The sequence below is a fragment of the Rattus rattus genome, chromosome 1 (assembly GCF_011064425.1).
Source record: "Rattus rattus isolate New Zealand chromosome 1, Rrattus_CSIRO_v1, whole genome shotgun sequence".
In the NCBI taxonomy this organism is placed as follows: Eukaryota; Metazoa; Chordata; class Mammalia; order Rodentia; family Muridae; genus Rattus; species Rattus rattus.
Window position 1 is genome coordinate 204,013,139 of NC_046154.1, and position 10,356 is coordinate 204,023,494.

The window sequence follows — 10,356 nt, forward strand, 5'->3', positions numbered from 1 at the left end:
AACTCAACTTCTGGAAAAGACTTAGTCTCAACTGAGCTTAGCTTGCGTCGTGATATAACTTCCACAGGGAAATGCAATAAAAGAGATTCATTCATTCATTCAGAGGGAGAGAGAGAGAGAGAGAGAGAGAGAGAGAGAGAGAGAGAGAGAGAGAGAGAGAGATATTTAACCAGGCCTCAGCATGTCACACTTTTCATATATAACTTGATGTTATTATGCATTATTTATATAATAGACACTATTTGGATTTCAGATATCTGACTAATACTTATATTTTGCTCTAATTTCACTTGCACACTGGATATGACACAGCTATGGTATTTTAAACACACCTTCTTTCTGTCCACGTCTCCTTTCCCTGTCTATTTAGTTTTCCACCATTATTGTGGTGAGATAAAAGCCTTGGGTTTACCTTTTGAAATGTTATCTGTACGGTTGTTTAGGAGGTCAGCCCTCAGGGGCAGCTCTGCAATGGATTCAGAAGGAGCAATGTTCCTGGGGGAGATGTCATAAGCCCCACAGCTACAGGCTAGAATTGGGTGATGCCAAGTGACCCACAACCAGATAGACAGCTTTAGGATTTAGCACGGTTTCCCTGTCTTTAACACAGTGGAAAGCAATCTCCAGTAGAAGGGGGAAACATATATATGTTCCATCTATGAACTCCATGAGATATGGAGAATGTAAATGTTAACAAGAAAACTTCTGTTCCCCCGAATTGTGTATTTCTTGCACAAAACCAAGCAGATTCTCTTTCTTAATTTACACCGGTTTTAAAGTGTGTTCGCCTCCAGTAGCTCGTAAATTAATGGGCTTTTATTGTATCCTGGCATCTTCACTAACTCAATGTGTCTCTGGTTTGAGCATTTAAATTTTAGTAAGACTTTACATATTCTCGGTTACATTCAGGGTACTAGGTTTGCAATAATACCGGTTTGAGAAAAAAAAAGAAGAAGAAGCTATGAAATGCTTAGCCATATGGTTCCTCCATGCACAGCATTTAACACAAAACACAAAGTAAACATCTCAAAAGTATTTTTAGCATCATCACCAAATGCTGATGCTTCATTATAAAGGCCCAACTGTTAAGCCTCCTTGAGCTGAGAAGCACTTTCATAATGAAGGGGGAAAAGAGTTGTCACCAAAAGGGAAAACTTCGGGCCCCTCTGCAGTGAATTGAAATTAGGTGTGGCTACTTGAAGCTGAGAAAGCCATTGCTTTAGGCCTCTGGATCAGGTGGAAAGGATCCCTCCAAGGGAAACAGCATAGAGATATTTTAATTTTAAACCTTCTAAAAGTGACTGTGGTTGGGACATAAAGATCAATCTCTAACTTCAAGCTTTTACCGAATTACTGACTATACCAAGGCTTTCGGGCTTATCTAAACTTCTCCCCTAGGTTTAAATGGTCACTGAATGTCCTACCTCAGCAGCTGTAGTGTGTTAAATAGCTAATAGCCATACTCAGGAAATCCAGCATCAGGGATGACACGGTTTTATTTGTCAGAGCAGACACTCAACCTTCTCAACATTTGATATTTGGAGACCCAGTCATTATTCCTTCCGTGCTACCTACTTTTGTTAGGTTCATTTTTTTCATATAATACATAGACGCACAAAAATCTAAGTGTCCAGTTACAGGTACTTTAACAAATACACACATCCATGTAGCTGTGTCCACAAGCAGGACAGAGAACATGCCCATCACCCTACCAAACAAACAACAAACAAACAAACAAACAACCCCACTTTCTAATATACACCTTCATAGGATCTTGCTCTTGTAGTCAACTCCTGAAAACCACTCATCGTTTTTCATTGTATGTTTGCTATTCCTAAACTCTCTTATGAATAGAATTTTAAAATATATAGTCATTTGTCTTTGTTGATTTCACCTAGATGATAGTTCTTGGGACTTATATATATTTGTTGAATGTGTTGATTTTTTAAATGACTGATAGTATCTCTCTCTGTGAATGTGTTGTCTGCACACGGCAGTTGACTGGCATGTGGATACGTTTTCAGTTTATGTCTTTACTTTGTGTTCTCAAAAGTATTCCACAATATGTCTATAAATTCTGTATGATCTTACTAATATTAAGCTTTTCTAGAAGAACTGAAGAGCTAAGTCTACAATATATGTGAAATAGAAAGGATCCAGAGGGACCAATCCAGCTTTGAACATATGAGACGAGGGTGGGCATTTCACCTGAATTTAAGTGTTGTAAAGTTTCGTTTAATAAAAGACCAGAGGGGTGATGTAAAGGAAGTCTTATAGATAAGTAGAGCTAGGCAACATCCCAAAATAAATCCACAAAAACACGCCAACCTTAATTTGACAGACGTGACAAGGAAACTCAAATAAGAATAATTTAACCATACAACAGTAAGCTAAGTCTATTTTCATTCTTATGCAAAAACTAAAATTATTATCTATTCTGATTGTACTGCATCCAAATAAAAACCTCACCATGAATCATGGCTGTGATAGAAGGATCTAAATTCCTGAAACTTCTTAAATAGAACAGCACTTTTGATATGGCAAACACTTCTTACATTACATACCAAAAGCAAAACCACTTCAGTATACCAGTAGCCCTAGCCAAATTTCAGATTCTTTTATTTAAATTACTGTACCGAAAATTAGATTCAAGCCGTCAGCTGGGAGGTGGGGTGAGATATTTATTCTATAGCGAATGTGCACATTAAACTTAGAAGCTTGATTTAAAATCGGCAATAAGAAAATAAACAATTAAATTAACAAAGGGCAAAAAATATTTAGGAAATACACAGAAAAGATGTGTTGGAGAAGGAAGCCCATGAGGAGATATTCAAAAATCATTGGTTATTTGGAAACTGTACATAAAGGTTATGAAATATTACATAGCAGAGCCACTGTAGAATGGCAATGGTTCAGTGGCCGGATCACATGTTATCGTCCAACTATAAATAAATACCATTCAAGGAATCTACCCAAGAGGTGTACAAGCAGGAAGCATGTGAGTGTATACAAGGTATAATCAGACAGCAAACTAGTATTCAACTATAAAAGGACAAACTACTGTCACTATTAAAACAGAGCAAGACCCTAATGGAAAGGGAAGGAAGGAAGTTCAGACAGAAGAAGCCCTGCTGTAGGAATTAGTTTGATAAGACTCTAGGGAAGTATGGCATCTGGCTGCAGACAGGAGTAGGAAAGAGCATCCAAGACTGTGAGTGAGCGCTTCAGGGCTGATAGACGTGTTTACTATCCTGGGTGTATGACTGTCCAAAGTCATCAAAATACTCTTCAAATATGTGAAGTTCAATGCCTGTCAACTTTATTTCAATAACAATTTTAAAAAGCCTAAAATTCTTTGTTTGCATTTTTACGATTATGGTGGAGTACATTACAATAGTACTAAATTCCACAAAGATTCTGAAATTTTCTCTTGGTTCACAAGTGTTTCCTATTTACTTGTGTTTTGTTTTGAGGAACAAAGAGTATCATTAGATTAAATGCCTTCTTTCTGTAAATATTTTTAAATTTTTTGACTGAGGTTGACAGTCTCGGTGATGATACTAAAGCACTTTAAATGCTGATGGATGTGTGTATAGGAATTTATGTCTGATTGGTAACTAAGGGCATTGGTACCCTCTCTGTGCTCTTGAAACTGTGATCCTTGAATATATACCTTCCCTAGAACAGTTGTCTCCTTGTTCTTCTGAAATGGGGGAGGTCAAGGAGATAGGATAAGAGGCAGGGAAGATGGCTCAGCACATAAGACTGCTTTGCCAGAGGACTTGAGTTCAATTCCCAGCATCCACTTGGTGGCTCACAGCATCTATAACCTCCGTTGCGGACCATCTGACACCTGCTGACCACTACTGATGCTGCACCCATGCACAGACACACACACAGCAGAACTCTCATATACATAAAATAAAAAGAAAAGAAGGAAGAAAAAGAAAGGACACACAACCCTCAGACCAGGTGGTTAGGCACCAAGATGGCTGAAAGATGATGAAATACATTAGAACCTACAGTAATACACACTCGCTTTGGCATACCCTCCTCCCTCCTCCATAGTATATCCAACTTGTGACCATGCTGTGAACCCACTCCACTGAACAGACTTTATTCACTTGCCATCTTTAAAATAAACAATTCACTGACCTTAAACCTAATTGTGGCATATGAGTAAGCCGATTATCAGTGAAAACTCTACATGTGAACTTTTTCTGCCGACTTCCATTTTATTCGGGAAGTCAGGTATTTGGAGATATTCAGCTTTACGGAGAGGTTCTGGTGGAATTGATAAGTCTCCCATATCCCCTGCAGCAGCTGCTCTCCTTTGAATAATGAGCATATGGTTTCCATCATATTTTATTGATTTGATCCCCTTCAGCAAAAAAAAAAATATTCCAGTGAAATGCAAACAATGTTCACAATTTCTACAGATTTCTCAAGCCCTATAACAAGAAGCCGATGGGCACACAAAGGAAAAACCAAAGGCACTACTTGGATTTCTTAATCCAAGAACAGGACAGAAGGGGGAGATGGGGAACACAGAAACGCATTTTAATATCTGAATATTAACCGTATTTTAAATGTGAAGTGTGGTAGACTAATTGATGGTACAATTAGTCTCCACAATTTGCACAGGTTCAAGAATGTTGGGGTTCATGCCAAAGATTCACATGCTAGGAAAAATGAAAGTCACTAGAATTTTCTACCCAAGTATGGCCAGGTTTGAATCAAGTAAGTGGTGGAACAATTTAAGGACCCCTGGAGGGCTGTGCTGAGGAGGTGCACAGGTGCCTATAACAAAAAGAGGTTATATGTAATTAAAAAATAGAAAGAGGGCACACAGCACGAATGAGCTGATCAGCCCAAGATCAAGTAGAGAGCAAGCGTGGGGAAATTAGGTCCACAGGGCCAACGCTAGGCAGATCTCCTAAGAAGGTGGTCTCCAGGCTACTTGAGATTCACTGTGAAGGTTGTCTGTGAAGCAGACATCACCTGTCCAAGACCTGCTTTTAGGATGGGCTGCCTTCTGAGTTTGGGTGACTTTATGGAATGGGGTCATCTTTTGTTGGAATTTGTTGTTATATCTTTTCCCCTTGGACACATGAGCAAATGTCTAACTCCTCCTTACTAGGCACTGACGACAAAGAAGGTAAAACCCTATCTACAAAGCCCAACTCGGGGAGCCAAAGAGTTTACTGGTCTCACTTAAAGAGCACAGATGGGAAGTTACAGGAACATAGGAGACCCCAAAGCAGCTACAGCCACAGGGAACTCTCACGCTACGCTACCTAGATGATGACTTCCTCGTACTACATGGATGGGGACCCCAATTAATCTAACCTTCCACAGCCCTTGCATGCCACCACCTTCCAAAATGAACAAGGTACTTGCAAGTTAGGAAAGAATCACATACAGTAGACTGAAGGGTACAAGTAAAAAAGCTGGAATGTCAGGTGAGGGCCTAATGACACTCCCCTCTCTTGTTTCTGGGGGTGGGGGGGAATATTGATCATCAATGGGCCTGATCTTAAAGGTCCCCTGCAAGGAGTCCTATTGTCTGATGAAAATGACTGCCATTATTGTCAAAGAAAAGTGCTCTGTAGAAGAATTCATTCAGAGGAGGCTCTCCTGTATTTTAGCCATTTGATTGTTGATTTGAAATGTAAATTCTTAGATCTAGCATCAAAGAATAAATTGAACTAGATGAGGGGCCGAGTTAAGTTCTGCATATCATTTCAATTATTGTAGATTAATTGTGCAAGCAATGGGATCAACTATGGCACTTTCATGCACACACACAGTGAACTTAAATCATGTTTACCAAAGCATCCCTGTCTTCCTCCCTCCCTGCCTTTTCTCTTCCCATATCCCCGGTTATCCCCCTTTACATTCCTATTCCTTCCGCATATGGAAGAAAATACAAGACTTCTGTTTGCCAGTCTAACCTACTTCACAGACAGGCTGGTTCTGGTTTCCAGTTGATCTCTATGTTAAGGAGCAGTCCAAAGCAGTCTCAATGAGAGGCCTTTCTTCCTCTCCCTGCCGTGCATGCCTCTGGAAAACCCAAGTTTACCAGGAGGCATGTTGTGACTGTGACAGGATAATTAACCAAACACATATCGAAATCACCATGGAAATTAATTACCTCCGTGTGCTCAGTGTCAGAAGAAGCAGGGGGTCTGGCTAAATCTGTTATTATTGTGAAGTATGACAATGAAGAATAGAGTGTAAAAATATTTTAAAATAGGACTACAAGAGACTGCTGTTAAATGTTGGGTTCTTCAGCCACAGATTTCCGCTACTCAGGGTTACACAAGTGTCATTTTCCACAGGATTTTCTATGTTTGCAGGCTGATATTTCTAAAAAAACAAGCTGATCTTGGTAGTCCTCATATGAGGAACCCATTAATATCCTTTCAATGCTGATCACCAGAAAACACCATCAAATGCTGTTTTACTGACTAAAACCTGTGTACATCTTTGCAAAATGTCGCTGAGGACTAAAGATATCCCTGCCAACCCAACACAACAGCTGAAATGAAACCATGGTCAAGCCCCCTTGAGAATGATTGACAGGAGGCTCACTCATGCAGGGTTTCTAATCCACAGTGTTGGAGTCATGGGTTCCTAACCCATGTGTTAGGCTACAGAAAGACCAGTGTTTGCAGCACATTCACAGCTAAGCAAATCTGATCACCATGAAGTTCGAGCTTCTCCGAAGGGACATGTAAGTGGGGCTGGAGCGGAAGTGGCAATAATTACCGAGAAAAATAAAAGAGTGCTGTGGGAGCTAGAACAAACCACTTAGATCTGTGAAAGAAGAGGGCTCCAGATCAGAAACCCAAGTCCACAGTATGTGTGGCCTGTTAAGTGATGTCATAGGTTATTGCTTCGCCAATATTAAGAGAAACACAGCCTCTAAATATGCTAATATTTACTCAGTGCATGTTTCTCTATAAACCAGTTGTGTCTGCTCAAAAAGTATCCGTGTACCCCAAAAAACCACCAAGGACCCAATTCCACTGCAATCACGATAGCATCTTTATTCAAGCTCACACTTGGCTAACCGCTATTCCTGATGCAGCAGGATGAGAGGGTAGACCGGAGCCTTCAGCAGGACAAGGTTTTAATAGGAAACGGGGTGTGTGAGGGGGTTTCCAGGCTGGCAAGCAATTCATTGAATTACTACTCTGATATATATAAGCTAATGGGTGGATGTTCTGAGGTAAAATCAAGAACAATCATAAAAGGTCTGAAAGTGCATCTGAACTATCAAACTAATCCTGATTGGCTGTGGCTAGGGAGTATCTAGGGAGAAACTCTGGGTTGTGGGCCAGGGTTCAAGCTGGTGGTTTTTCCTGGTACTTGGGTACAACTTGGGTTCAGCTGCAGGTCAAGTTCTCATGCTCTTTCTCTTTTAAAATGGAGACCCGCCCCAAGATAGAATAGGTAGGTTTAACCCCTCAAACCCACACTAACAATAGGGAAGACAGAACCCTGTACTATAAAATATCATTGACTCCAAACTACACTAACTCTTCTTGCAACACAGTGCACTAGTGCCCTGGCCCACAGGGCAGTCAGCGGAGGTTGGGGACTACCTAGTAGAGAATGGGGGACAAGAGACGTGAAGAAGGACTCCAAGACAAGAGTCTGATTAAGGCGACAATTTCTATTTTTTCCCAAAGCTGAATTTATACCATAGTAGGGGTAACGGGGGGGGGGGAGTGGGAAAAATTTATGCAAGCCAAGGACACTGCTCTTGTGGTCAGGCCATCAGCTGACGTCAACAGGATGTCAGAAAGGTCACAAGTTTGTCATATCATTAGGCAACCTAACCACCAGATGTTGGTTTCTCAGAAAGGTCACTAGTTTGTCATATCATTAGGCATCCTGACCACCAGATTAGCCTTCTGCAGCTGGCTGGGGATATTCCATGAGCCTAGTCATACTTAACTCTAACTATAATATTAACATCAATAGCGGAGGGGTTTAAGGTCATTGTTCCCAACACACTAGATGATCAATTGTTGAATGCAGATCTTACAAGCTTGTACAATGAAGGCAAGACTACTTGTCCATTGACATGGTCTCCTAATTCAGGAAAGTGAAGGAGACTTAGGACAATCTACTTACTGTCATTTACTTAGTCATTTTTATTTTTGGATTTTATCATGATTTGCATAAATGTGATTATCATTTCTACATTCCTTTAGCTCATCTTTTAAACGAATGCTAACACACTAATGCTAACAGGGAATCTTCACTAAATTGTTACCATTTTTATAAGCCAACGGAGATCTCAGTGTACATTCATTCATTCCTTTCTTTTTATTTTCAATACATCAAAAAACTAAATGATAGTTAGTCATACGACATAAATTGATTCCATTGTTGCCTTGAAGAGAAAAAAATGTTCCCAAATAACATTTCTCTTCTTCCCCTTCTTCATTATAATAAGAAGGGGCCAGAATGGATCATTGGGGCACAAATCAATAACTATAACTTAATAAATCAGAAGTGTGGTCAATGCTTGCTCGATCTCTCACCTCTTTATCTCTTGTATTTGCACAGGTCACAGCTCCTCTATGGCGGATGGAAGAATTCTGTTTCTATCCTGGTGTAAGGCATCTTCGGTTATCTCTCTCGATTGTTTGGCATTAACCCACCATATGGACCGTGACCCTCATGTTCTGATCTTAAACACAGTGACTCTAAGGCTTTCCTTGCCACCACGATTGCAAATAGCTGCCACTCTCATCGACTCTCCACGAGGTCAATTCTCTTCCTGCTTTTCAGGTGAGGAGATTGGCAGAAAGATACACATTCCCAGTGTCATGATCAAAGCAAGTCATTTGAAAAATTAGACTTTGAACCTAAAGCACCTTAAATACAGATTTTTCCATGAAGGAAGGAAATGGACCCTTTTCCTGATCTCTAAAACCTTTTATTTTCAAATCAGATTACTGTTAATCATTTGTCTGTCAAGAAACAGATATTGTCTCCAGATTGCCCTACAACTGTCATAAATAAACAAGAATGTAAACATTGCTAATTTAGGTGAATAAAGCAAGCGTGTAGTAGAATATCATAAAATGGTATTTATATTCTATTATTCAATATACTGAAATAGGCTCCAATATTATTTCACATAGGCTCCTTTGTTTTTCTAAACACCAAAAAAAATTATTCACATTAAAGTAAAGAGAGAATTAAGACAGAAATATGTCATTTATGCTGTTAATACTAAGAATCTGTAACTTTTAAATTCTTCACTTAATAGGAAACAGACACAAAGCTCATCACAAGAGAGGGTGGCCCCTACGATAGGTCCAAAGGGAGTGTCAGCATGTGTAGTTCCTAGGGAAATCAAGGTTTCTTGAAATATTTTGAGGGGTGATTGGAATCAGACCTTTCTTTCTTCCTTTTACTTCTTTGTATTATGTAAAATGGTGAGTTTTTTTCAACTGTGCCTTGCCCCAAGAGACAACACTTTATTAGCAGGTTTTTACTCGGAAAATGGAGGATGACTCCTGCATGGATTTGTGAATGGCATCCACTGTCCTGGACCACCCATGCAGTACAGATTGGTAAATTAGGTATTCTCGGGATTGACAAGGTTGCCATCTTATAAATTTATCACGGTAAATCATGACTGCACATGGACACAATGTCTTAAAGTCATATCAGGGAATCCAGGCTGAAGAATGTATCAGATATATCACAGTGAGCATGGAACTCCCTTACCTGGATCCACAGAGGGGCATCCAGCACTGAGACAGACGGTAATGGTTTCCATCTACTTGTCACATGGTCCCATATGGTATGTGCATCAACCATCTATAGATTCTCAAGGAACCTTCAAATGTCCTAGAGGACCTCAATCAGCTCATTCCCCACTGTTGATGTGATGTGATGTGATGTGTTGATGTTGACCTGCTCAACTGCCACCTCCTCAGCCTCCTGTTTGTTTTTCTGGGTCTGCTGTCTTTCTGTCTTCCAATCCTTTGCTAAACTCGGTCCTGTCATTTAGCTTCTGCATCTGGATTCAACTCCACAGCATCTCTCAGCAACACAGGGACCCTGACATTCCTGTTCATCCTCTAGTTGTGACTTCTCGGGGCTCTGAAAATCCTTCCATCTTTAAACATTTGTAGTTAATTCGCAAATTATACAAGCATACATGCACATTCACCCCCATAAAGGGGGTCATTTATTTACTGCATGGTGTATAACACATTATCTAAAAATTCGTATTAATCAATATTCAAAGAGAAGTACCCGTGTTTGACTTGACAAGAATTTCAAGAGAAGCAGACATATCTGACAAATGGCTACCAGTGAAAG